Here is an 11,571-nt window from a genome sequence, read left to right on the forward strand (position 1 = left end):
GAATTGGTGAGAGGTCAAATTATAATAGTAGAGATGTGGTTAGTTTAAAAAAATGGTTAGATTAAAATAGCTGTATGGGAAGGACGCTACCTAGGAATCTCAAGTGATCAAACTAAAGAAGCTTTCTACAAAATCCTAAATTATAATCTAATCTAAATTAAATGATTATAGTTTGATAAAATACTCTTTAAGTGGTTAGTAACATAATTAGGCAGCGGATTTGTCTAGAAAAATAAATAAAAAAATTTGTAAGTTAAAAAAAATAAAAACAAAATCAGGCAGTGGATTGTCCAATAAGGCTTTCCAAGAAATTTGAGACATAAATTAAATTTAACCCAAAAACGATGAAGAGCCCTAACCCTATTGTCATTTGTAGGATCGTGTAAACAGGATTAAACATCTTATCTTCTATATCGAGTACGGAATAACTCGATATTGGGTTTATATCAAAACGATTAATCAAAACAACGATCTTAGCGATATAATAGACTTTAGGATGATTAAGATCAACCCACAAGAGTGCTGGACGATTAGGAAGTCGAATACAAGAGTTGAAAGGGTTTAGAGTTCGTAACCCTAACAACGAACCTGAATTGAACATTAAATACTAACAGCACGTTCAACCGTGCGGTTGCAGGATGCAACCGTGCGGTTTCAGGATGCAACCGTGCGGTTGCCCATTGGACTCGTATGGATGCAGTCTTCATCCGTGCGGTTGCACTCCAAGTGTGTAAATTAAACATTAACGTATATTAACTCGTAAACTATTACACACCGCATATTATAATGAACTTGAGACTAACGTTATGCACCAAGAAACTCCCCCTAGGACCCAGTTCATTATTTAAACAATAAAATCAACATTTACCTGCATTAGTTAAACAACCACACATTCAATTGAATCAAATAACAAATAGTTCACACGTTTACGTCACGTTATTATAACCAAATCGAAAACAAAAGCAACGTTCAAGTCCAGAGTTCAAAAGTTAATGATCAAAAGAAAAACATTAGGTGCAAAGATCATATGCATAACATGTACGAACAACCCTGTTGAACTGAATGGCTTGTTCCATGTTCTGCAACTCATGAAAGATTGGGTGTCGTCGCAACACCTTGATATCCGCTCTGCATAAATTCCTGATCCGCCACGGATCGAAAATCCTAATATGGTATAGATTATCACCAGATTCCAACAGAATCATAGCCTCCTCAGTTCGCCCGTCATAGTACCACCACTTAAACCTTTTACCGAAGTTTTGTGGCATCTTGCGAACCGGAGCATACTTCATCGTCTTTGCACGTTTATACTCAACAACCTTAACCCTCCTTCCAGTTTCTTTGTCGATACGATATGAAGTCTTCGGAAACTGTGAAGCCAACACTCACCAACCATACTTGAATTCTTTCTTGATTTTGAACTGCATCCACTGACCCCAACCATCAGACTCATGGGTATCATAGATTGAACAAAACTGGGGTGAATTATGTGGAGCGAACGCGTAACCAATTGAATCTTAATCTCATAATTAGTAAATTACTTAGTCACAATTGAAAGAGGTCTTTGGTGAAAGGGAACCCAAGCCGGTAAATTCTAGCTTGGAGTGTTTGCTAATAGAGAACTCTGGTAAACCGATTTTGTAATTGCATTCATGTATCGATATAACTAGTGCTTAATATTATATCATCTGGCGTTGAGGGTAAAAGATCTAGGCGAGTATTCCTTTGTCCATTGAATTTAAACTATCTTTATTCGTTGTTGAGTCTGCATTTATTTTTTATGAACTTAGATTCTTTACATTTAATCTACCTTTGATTCGGCTAATCGTTAAATAGCCACAAACAACAATTCCGTACTTTCTGATTATTAGTTTAATATTAGTTTATTTTTATTTAGTTGACAATTGATATTTGCGTGAAACTGTCCTTGAACAATACTTGGAATTACCTAAATTCTATACTACTACACGATCGGGTACATTGCACGAGAGTGTGTAATATACGTTTAACCGGGATTTTTCCAGACATAATTTATATATTATATTTTACACATCACTTTCTTCAATGAATGAAGATGTATATTTATAATTATGGGTCAAAAGGTGCAATGAATGTTGCAACATTTCATAAATGAATATGATCAAAAGACACACCCCTTGGATATGTACATGTTTGAAAGGGTGCATAAGAACACTAATAAGCAACTTACAAAACGTCCAGGTACACTATGCAAACATTTGTGAAACGTTGCAAAACGTTTGGAAAATTTTGCACCATTTCTTCATAATCAGCAGCGTGGTGTGGCGCACTACATAAGAGGTGCGACGCACCTCTCTTCGTTTCAGCTATATACGGCGCATTCAATGAGGGATGCGGCGCACCTTAACTCACCAAAACTTTTTGTTACCGAAAGGTTCCTTTCCCGTTATATAGTGTGGCGCACCACCAAACTGGTGCGACGCACCTTAAGCCTAGACAACTAAACTTTAGTTAGTTTCAACTCAAACTAAATCCCAACCCAAGTAATCTTCTTAACTCTTTGACGGACGTGTACTCCACACTCTCCAAATCCGTTCTAGAGTATTAGAGATTGCTTCCACTTTTTACCTAGTAAATATAATACACCAAAATGATTCATTGAATCACACTAAAATCACCAACAGGGGTCGGGTCGGGTCGGGTCAGCTCATGTTGAGTCAAGTGATTTATGAGAATCTGGTGTTTTCCAGTTACGTGATATAGTGAAGCTTACTTATCCTAAGAAATGTATAGTTTGTTGATGAGTTGGGTATTTGTTTTATGGTATATGAGTTTACATCTCTAGCTATGATACAGTGTTAGGACGAGATGAGAACGGTGACGTTTTCTATACCTTATTCTAAATGAGAAAGTTACGATTGCGACTTTTGGGCTTCCTCATTTTCATAAAGTTGTTTTGATGGTTTAGGTTTTCAATCTTATGGGTTAGCTTAGCTTAACGCTGCTCTTTACTTGAGTTGGGTTCATCATCTTCAAGGAAGTAGCTAGGAAATTGTGGCTCTTGATTATGCTTGCGAACAAGTCAAGTTGAGCTCTATCAAACTCGAGCCTGCCTCGATCCATTTAGTCTGACCACAGGTTCGACCTGTAAAGCTTGAATTTTTAAGTAAAGAAAATAGTTTCTAGTCAAACTTGTATTAGATGGTATATATAATAATAATTGGAGTAATTAATAATAAAAATGATTTATATAAAAAAACATTTTTTAGTACATTAACTAATGTTGTAATGAAAAACTAAAAACGTCATCTAGATCATGCTTGCAAACAAGTCAAGGTTTACTATTATGATCTATGAGATCTGCGTTTCCACTGATGGTTGTGGTGTTCTTCACCCTGTTGTGAAGGCCGGTGACGGCGCTGGAGGATGGCGGGTGCGAGTTGGGGACTGGGGAGATGGTGGTGGGTGTGGGTCGTTGGCGAGTTGGGTTGACTATTTCTCTGGGTGCATTTGCGGGTCCAAAATCCTTACCGGGGTGCTGGGTTTGGATCAGACGATGATCTCTGTGTTGAAGATCTAGTTCCAGATCGAGGGAGGAGTCGGTTTTTTGAGGTTTGGATCATCTTGAGACGATTCAGTTTGCTTTGCGGCTGCCAGTGTTGTTCTGTTGCCGTTGCAGTTAGCTTGTTAAGGATGTTATTCAGCATATAAAACAAACACTAATATTTATTCATCATTTATGTCTTACAGACATCTTATTTAAATTCGATATAATTGCGTCAATCATCCTTAAAGTTTACTAATAATTTCACTCTGAACCCTGACGTTAATTTTTTTCATGGTAACCCTTAATGTTTTAATTTGGTTTCATATTCATCCCTATAACTAACAGGTCCAAGTGACTTAACGAAGATGACTTAACGCCAGTTAATTCTACGGACGAATATGAAACAAACACAAAACATTAAGGATTATCATGAAAAAAATTACTTAATGACCCATGGTGAAATTAACGGTAAACTTTAGGAACTCGAAAGGGATTTTAATTTCAGTAATGAGATAATAATAATAATAATAATATAATAATAATAATAATAATAATAATAATAATAATAATAATAATAATAATAATAATAATAATAATAATAATAATGATGATGATAATAATAATGATAATAATAATATCTACAATGTGGCATTATTACTCGATATTTATATATAGTTATTTAAATTTATTACTCATTTTAATAACATTAATTATTAAAGCAAAAATTGAAATAGACGAATGGTGAATGAGAATGACTAATAACAGAGATATTCGATACCCGTGAGAAAACCTGGTAACCCGAGAATTAGTAAGTAAATGGAGATCCTCGTTTACCCGTGGGAAAACCCGATAACACGACAATTAGTAAGTAAATGGGTACTCGACGGGTAAGAGTCCGGTTTTGAAACAGGGTTTCTTAATCGGTTTCGGGTCTGGGATTAAGTGATTAGCTAAATCCGGCCCAAACCCGACTCGACTTCATCCTTAAATAAGATACTGGAATTAAGTTATTAACAATCGTGCATCTCATTTTTTTTTACAAAGCCTTTATATTGTATTGATATTTTTGTTTTGTAGAAATGTGTGATGTACAAGAACAAGAAGAATTGTTGAAATCTGTCATTTGAGGTTAACTTTAAAATTAAAATTTCAATCATGCACGTCCAGTAAATACTCGAAGTTATGATACAGTAGTTTTAACATTTACATTGTGTTAGTCAGAGTTTTTTCTATAGGAAATAATGGGATGGAAAAAGAAAGAATTTTTTTTTTAAGTAATATTATATTTTTGAGTTGGAAGGATAATAAATAACACAGTGAAGACAAGTATCAAACGAGAATGATAAGTAATAGGAAAAAAATTACTTAAGACTTTATTAAAGTTATTAGTCATTACAAAACACATGATTTCTCTTCCTTCGTAATCCACTCATTATTAGAGTTAAAAGGCTTTTATTCTAGCGGTATCAAAGGAGCTCATCAACTTTAAGTTCGAGTCCCGTAAACAAAAAGAGTGTGTTTGTTATTCTAAAAAAATCCGCTGATTATTGGATGGAAACACTTAAAGCTCTAAAACCTTTAAATCTATAACCCATTTTTCATCTCTTTCATTCTTCTTATTTATCTTTTACTAAAAAAAAGGAAGAATGATAGTTTTAATTGCTTTCATTTATTTTCTATATTTAAAAAAATTTTAATTGCGCCAAACGTCCTTAAAATTTATCATTAATTCACCATGGGTCCTAAAGTTACTTTCTTCATGATAACCCTTAATGTTTTGATTTGGTTTCATATTCGTCCATAGAACTAACTAGCGTTAAGTCATATTCGTTAAGTCAACTAGGCAGTTACTTCTAGGGATGAATATGAAATCAAATTAAAACATTAAGGGTTAACATGAAAAGAAGTAACTTTAAGGTCCATAGTGAAATTAATAGTAAACTTTAAGGACGATTGACGTAATTAAGTCTTTAAATTCAGACAACGGAACTTAATAAGAATAAAAACAAACAGGACATATGCGTTGTTAGCTTGTCAAGGATGTTTTTCCCCTAAGTCATTTGCGCCCCGCTCCGTTTGCTGAAAATTTGAATTAGGTTGGTGTTTTTTCTATTTATTTTTATTTTGACCAGGTTTGAATATTCATTCATTGTGTACATGTAATTACAATTTTTAAAGAGAAAAAACATCTTCTTCTAAGACTACTCTCATCAGCTACGCCATTGGAGAGTCTTTGGAGCTCCATTGCAAGGGCGCTGATGTTAGCGAATGTCCTTGTAGCTCCATTGCAAAGACCGTGGTTCTAGATGTCAGTGTTGGGCATATTGGAAGACGGAGCAACTAGCTTTTATTTCTTGTATGGGTGGTTTAGTCCCTCTCGGGTGATCCCAATCGTTATTCAAAAAAAATATTGTAGATATATGAGTTGTACAAATGTATTAATAATTAATTAAAGTAGGTCTATTTTATAATAAAGAGATATGTCATGGATACTAGAGAGTGTGATGGGTTAAGTGATATGAAGAAGTTGATGAAGTGACGTTGATGTGGCAGAATGTAGTTGTTTGACGGGTGTCATGAAGAAGAATGTTTTAATACTAAATAAACAGCGTCCACTAAGCCACTATGGCCCAAAAAATATTTATGAAAGACCATATCTACCAAATTCTTGTTTATTTGGCCGCCTCTCAAGGTTCCACTGTTAAAAGTAGGTAGCTTAATAATCATGATGACGCGTCATCAGGGATTAAACAATTTGTTATAATATATAGAATATAAATATAATAGAGTGGATAGTCAATTTTGATACACAAAATTAATGTTATTGTATTACCTAAAGTACTTGAATTCTTGCTATAAATAGACCTTTAAGCAAGCATAATACTTGCTCATTCTTACAAGAAAATTTCTCTCTTTACTCATATACTCTTGTTCTTAAAATTTTCAAAGTCTATATTCAAGAACCAATCTACTAAAGGTAGTTATAAGCCTACTGAATTATAACACGTTATCAGCACGAAGTGCTCCGTATAATCAAGGTTTATCTAAGCAAGCACAAGTCACAAATCAAGGTAAGAAATTCTTTAACGATATCTTCTATTATTTATTAGTAAGGTATATATTATCATCATCATAAATAAAATTATATTTATGTAATCTAACTTTTATTAACTTCACTAACATTTATATTTATGTTATTTAAGTTATATATGGTCAGTTATACCGCCTGAATTATATTTATGCAATCTAACTTTTATTAACTTCACTAATATTTATATTTATGTTATTTAAGTTATATATGGTCGGTTATACCGCCCGAATTATATTTATATAATCTAACTTTTATTAACTTCACTAACATTTATATTTATGTTATTTAAGTTATATATGGTCGATTATACCGCCTGAATTATATTTCTGTAATCTAACTCTTAACTTCACTAACATTTATATTTATGTTATCTAACATTTATGATTACTTATGCAATTAATCATTATTTATTTCATACATACTAATGTTTACTCTTAAAATTTATTATTTATGCATAATATGTTTATTCTCTTAATTTTCGTATTTATACTAAACGTATTTATACTAAATGTATTTATAGTAATCGTATTTGTACTAATAAAATTCTTTTATTAAAATTATTATTAATACAACGAGTACATAACAGTCGTTAACGTCAACTAACGACGTTACAACGATCATATATACATAACGGTTGTTAACGTCAATGACGACGTTACAAGAACTATATTTTTCAAATATAAAATAAACATCTCCGTTTTCACATTTTCACAAATCAATCTTCATTTTCTCAGATTACCACTCTCAAAAGTTTTTTTTTTAAAGATAATTCACACAAGGATGATTTTTTCTATTGTATTGGCCATACTAACTATCATCATTGTTGCTAATATACCACGGGGTGAACCTATATTATATCCTGCTCTTGTGGTTTTATCATTTGTAATCATGCCATTATTCTGTTGTTTGCTACTTATAAATTTAAAATGATTCTAAATTCATTTTATTATTTGTCTATGAATAGAAGTTGATTATGATTATGATTTATGTTGTTCATATTTTTGATAATAGAAAATGTCGAATTTGAAAAGGCTTAAATTTGCTCCTTTAGAATCAAGTGGGAACAACTACTTAACATGGGTTATGAATGTAGAAAAACATCTCGAATCAATCGGAATTTTAGAAACCTTGAATGAAAATAACAATTGTTCCGAACAAGAGAAAGCAATAGTAAGTATTTTTCTTAGCAAACATATTGACGAATTCTTAGAATCTACATATTATATGATCGAAGATCCAAATGTATTATGAAAAATACTCAAAGATAGATAGGATATTAATTATCAAGAAATAACGGTGATCCATGAAAGAATAAAATTGAAGATGTTAGTAGACGCTCTTATAAGAATCCCGGAGATTCTTATTAATGATCTGGTAACGTGGATCATCAGTCTAGTATTTATTGAATACATGAACATCTTGTTTATCTCTACAAATAAGTCCCAAAAGAAAAGAAAACGAGAGTGAATCTGTTGAAAAATCTTGATTAAATAAACCCTGAGCTACCTTGAGACTTGAATGGTCTGAATTTTCTAAGATGCCTAGCTTGTTATGTATCACTCATAAATAAATGGTTTTAGACCATAACGCATATGTTTATTAAGTGTTATCTTTTATGTACTTCAGATTGTAACTTGTTTACAGGTAATATAATTTGATTATCTTGCTGAAATATAACTCATTATTTGATTATCTTATTTAAGGTTTTAGTATGAATCTTGCTGAAATACAACATCAATTAAATGGTAAAGACCTATGTATTGCAGATAGTGGTAACATACAAATCTAAGAAATATTTCATTGATTTAAATCAAATGAAAGAATTATAAATACTATATCAGGTCTTGCAAACTTGATTAAAGGAACGGAAAAGGCAAAAATTCATATTACCAAATGGTACGAATTTTCTGATAAACAATGCCTTGTTTTCTCCCAAATCGAAGAGAAATTTGTTAAGTTTCTCTGATATATATCATAATGGATATGATTATCAGTCAATGATAACCGGAAATGAGAAATATCTATGTAGCACCGAAAAGCGCATATGATGAAAAGCGCAGCGCAGCGCAGCGCATATGATTAAAAGTGCATATGATGAAAAGCGCATATGATGAAAAGCGCAGCGCATATGATTAAAAGTGCATATGATGAAAAGTGCATATGATGAAAAGCATGGCGCATATGGTGAAAAGGATATATGATTAAAAGCGCATATGATAAAAAGTGCATATGATGAAAAACGCATATGATGAAAAGTGCAGTGTATATGATTAAAAGCGCATATGATAAAAAGTGCATATGATGAAAAGCGTATATGATGAAAATCGCAGCGCATATGATTAAAAGCGCATATGATGAAAAGTGCATATGATGAAAATCACAGCGCATATGATTAAAAGCGCATATGGTGAAAATGATATATGATGAAAAGCGCATATGGTGATTAATGAAAAAGCACATATGGTGATTAATGAAAAGAATATTGAGAAAGAATCACAATGTTTTTTGAAAGAATTCATGATTATATATATGGACCAATTCATCCATCATGTGGACCATTTTGATATTTCATGGTTCTAATAGACGCATCTAGCGGATGGTCTCATGTTTGTGTGTTATCAAGCCATAATATGACATTTGCAAAGTTTCTTGCACAAATTATCAAATTGAGAACACATTATTCTGATTACACCATTAAAAGGACGAGACTTGATAATGCTGGTGAGTTAACATCTCAAGCATTTAATTATTATTATATGTCTACATGGATTGTTGTTGAACATCCAGTTGCTCATGTGCATACACAAAATTGGTTTAGCTGAATCAATAGATAAACGCTTGCAGCTAATAACTAGACAATTGGTAATGAGTACAAAACTCTCAATATTTATATGGGGACATGTAAATTTACATGATGCGACATTAATTCATATTAGACGAAGTGCAAGTCATACATATTTTCCCCGACAACTTGATTTTGGCCGAGAGCCAAATTTTTCCTACCATTAGAACATTTGGTTGTGCAGTGTATGCTCTAGTTGCACCACCACAACGCACTAAATGAGCCCTCAAAGGAGGATGGGGATATATATATATTGGATATGAAACATCTTCAATTATAAGATATATTGAACCCATGACGGGTGATGTTTTTACAGCACGTTTCGCTGATTGTCATTTTAATGAAAAATTATTCCCTAGATTAGGGGGAGAAATGAAAAATAAATAAAATGATGTTTCATGGCGTGAACATCAATTAAGGTATCTTGATTCTCGCACAAAAGAATGTGAAACGAAAGTTCAAAAATAATGCATATGCAAGAAACTTGCAAATCGATTACGTGATGCATTTAAAGATACAAAAAAAGTGACTAAATCATATATAATAGCAGTAAATGCTCCAGCTCGAATTGAAATTCCAAAAGCTGGCAATAATGTCACTCTTGAGTCTTTACCACGCATGAAACGTGGAAGATCAATTGGTTCCGAAGATAAAAATCCTCGAAACTAAAATCAGCTGATAAAGAGGTAAAATAAAGTGTTCAAGAAGAACCAAATATCAATACTCCTTCTGCAGAGGATATTGATAATAAATACAGAAATTTCTATAAATTATGCAATATTATGGAACCGAAACGGAATGACAAATATTGATGAGAATTTTTCATATAATGACATCATGAATAAAGATGATGATCTAGAACCAAAATTTGTCATTGTGTGTCAAAATATACATGACTGAGCTCAATTGAAAGGAGCAATACGAGCTGAATTAGAATCGCTCAATAAAAGAAAAGTTTTCGGATCAATCGTTATCACTTTTAAAGATGTGAAACGTATGGGATACAAATGAATTTTAATTCGAAAAGAAAATAAGAAAAATGAACTTACAAGGTAAAGTCAGACTTGTAACTCAAGATTTCTCTCAAAGACCAGGAATTGATTATAAGAAAACTTATTCTCCTGTTATGGATGCAATTACTTTTAGATACTTAATCAGTCTGGCAGTTTCTAAAAATTTAGAAATACATCTAATGGATGTTGTTACTGCTTATCTATATGGATCACTTGATAGTGATATATATATATATGAAGATACCTGAAGGATTTAAGGTATCAGAAGCATCCAATGCAAAATCCAATTGGGTCGCATGTGGTATAAACGATTAAGTGATTACTTGATAAGCAAAGGGTATACAAATAATTTTATTTGCCAATGTGTATTCATTAAGAAAACAACATCCGGATATGTGATCATAGATGTTTATGTCGATGATCTTAATATCATAGGTACAAATAAAGAGATCCATGAAGCCATTCAACTTCTAAAGAAAGAATTTAAAATGAAAGATCTCAGAAAAACCAAGTATTACCTTGGTTTGCAGATTGAGCATATGCCTAATGGTTTACTTGTACATCAAACAACTTATACCGAAAAGATTTTAAAATATTTTTAAAGACAAAACCATTGGTTGATATATCACTCAATATTGACACTGATCCATTTCATCCCCGTGAAGATCATGAAGATCTTTACGGATCAGAAGTTCCATATCTTAGTGAATTGGGGCTCTTATGTATCTTACAAATTATACAAGACCTGACATTTCTTTTGCAGTTAATTTGTTGGCAAGGTTCAGCTCAGCTCCTACCAAAAGACACTGGAATGGGATCAAACACATATTTCGATACCTTCGAGGAACTACTAATTTAGGATTATTTTATTCTAACGAATCAAAACAAGATTTGGTTGGTTATGCAGATGCAGGTTATTTATCTGATCCACATAAAGCTAAATCTCAAACTGGATATGTATTCCTAAATGGAGGTACCACAAAATCATGGCGTTCTTAAAACAAACACTTGTTGCAACATCATCAAATCATGACGAAGTGATTGCATTATATGAAACTACTCGGAAATGTGTTTGTTGAGATCAATGACACAAATCATT

Source organism: Rutidosis leptorrhynchoides, chromosome 7 (genome assembly GCF_046630445.1).
Source record: "Rutidosis leptorrhynchoides isolate AG116_Rl617_1_P2 chromosome 7, CSIRO_AGI_Rlap_v1, whole genome shotgun sequence".
NCBI lineage: Eukaryota > Viridiplantae > Streptophyta > Magnoliopsida > Asterales > Asteraceae > Rutidosis > Rutidosis leptorrhynchoides.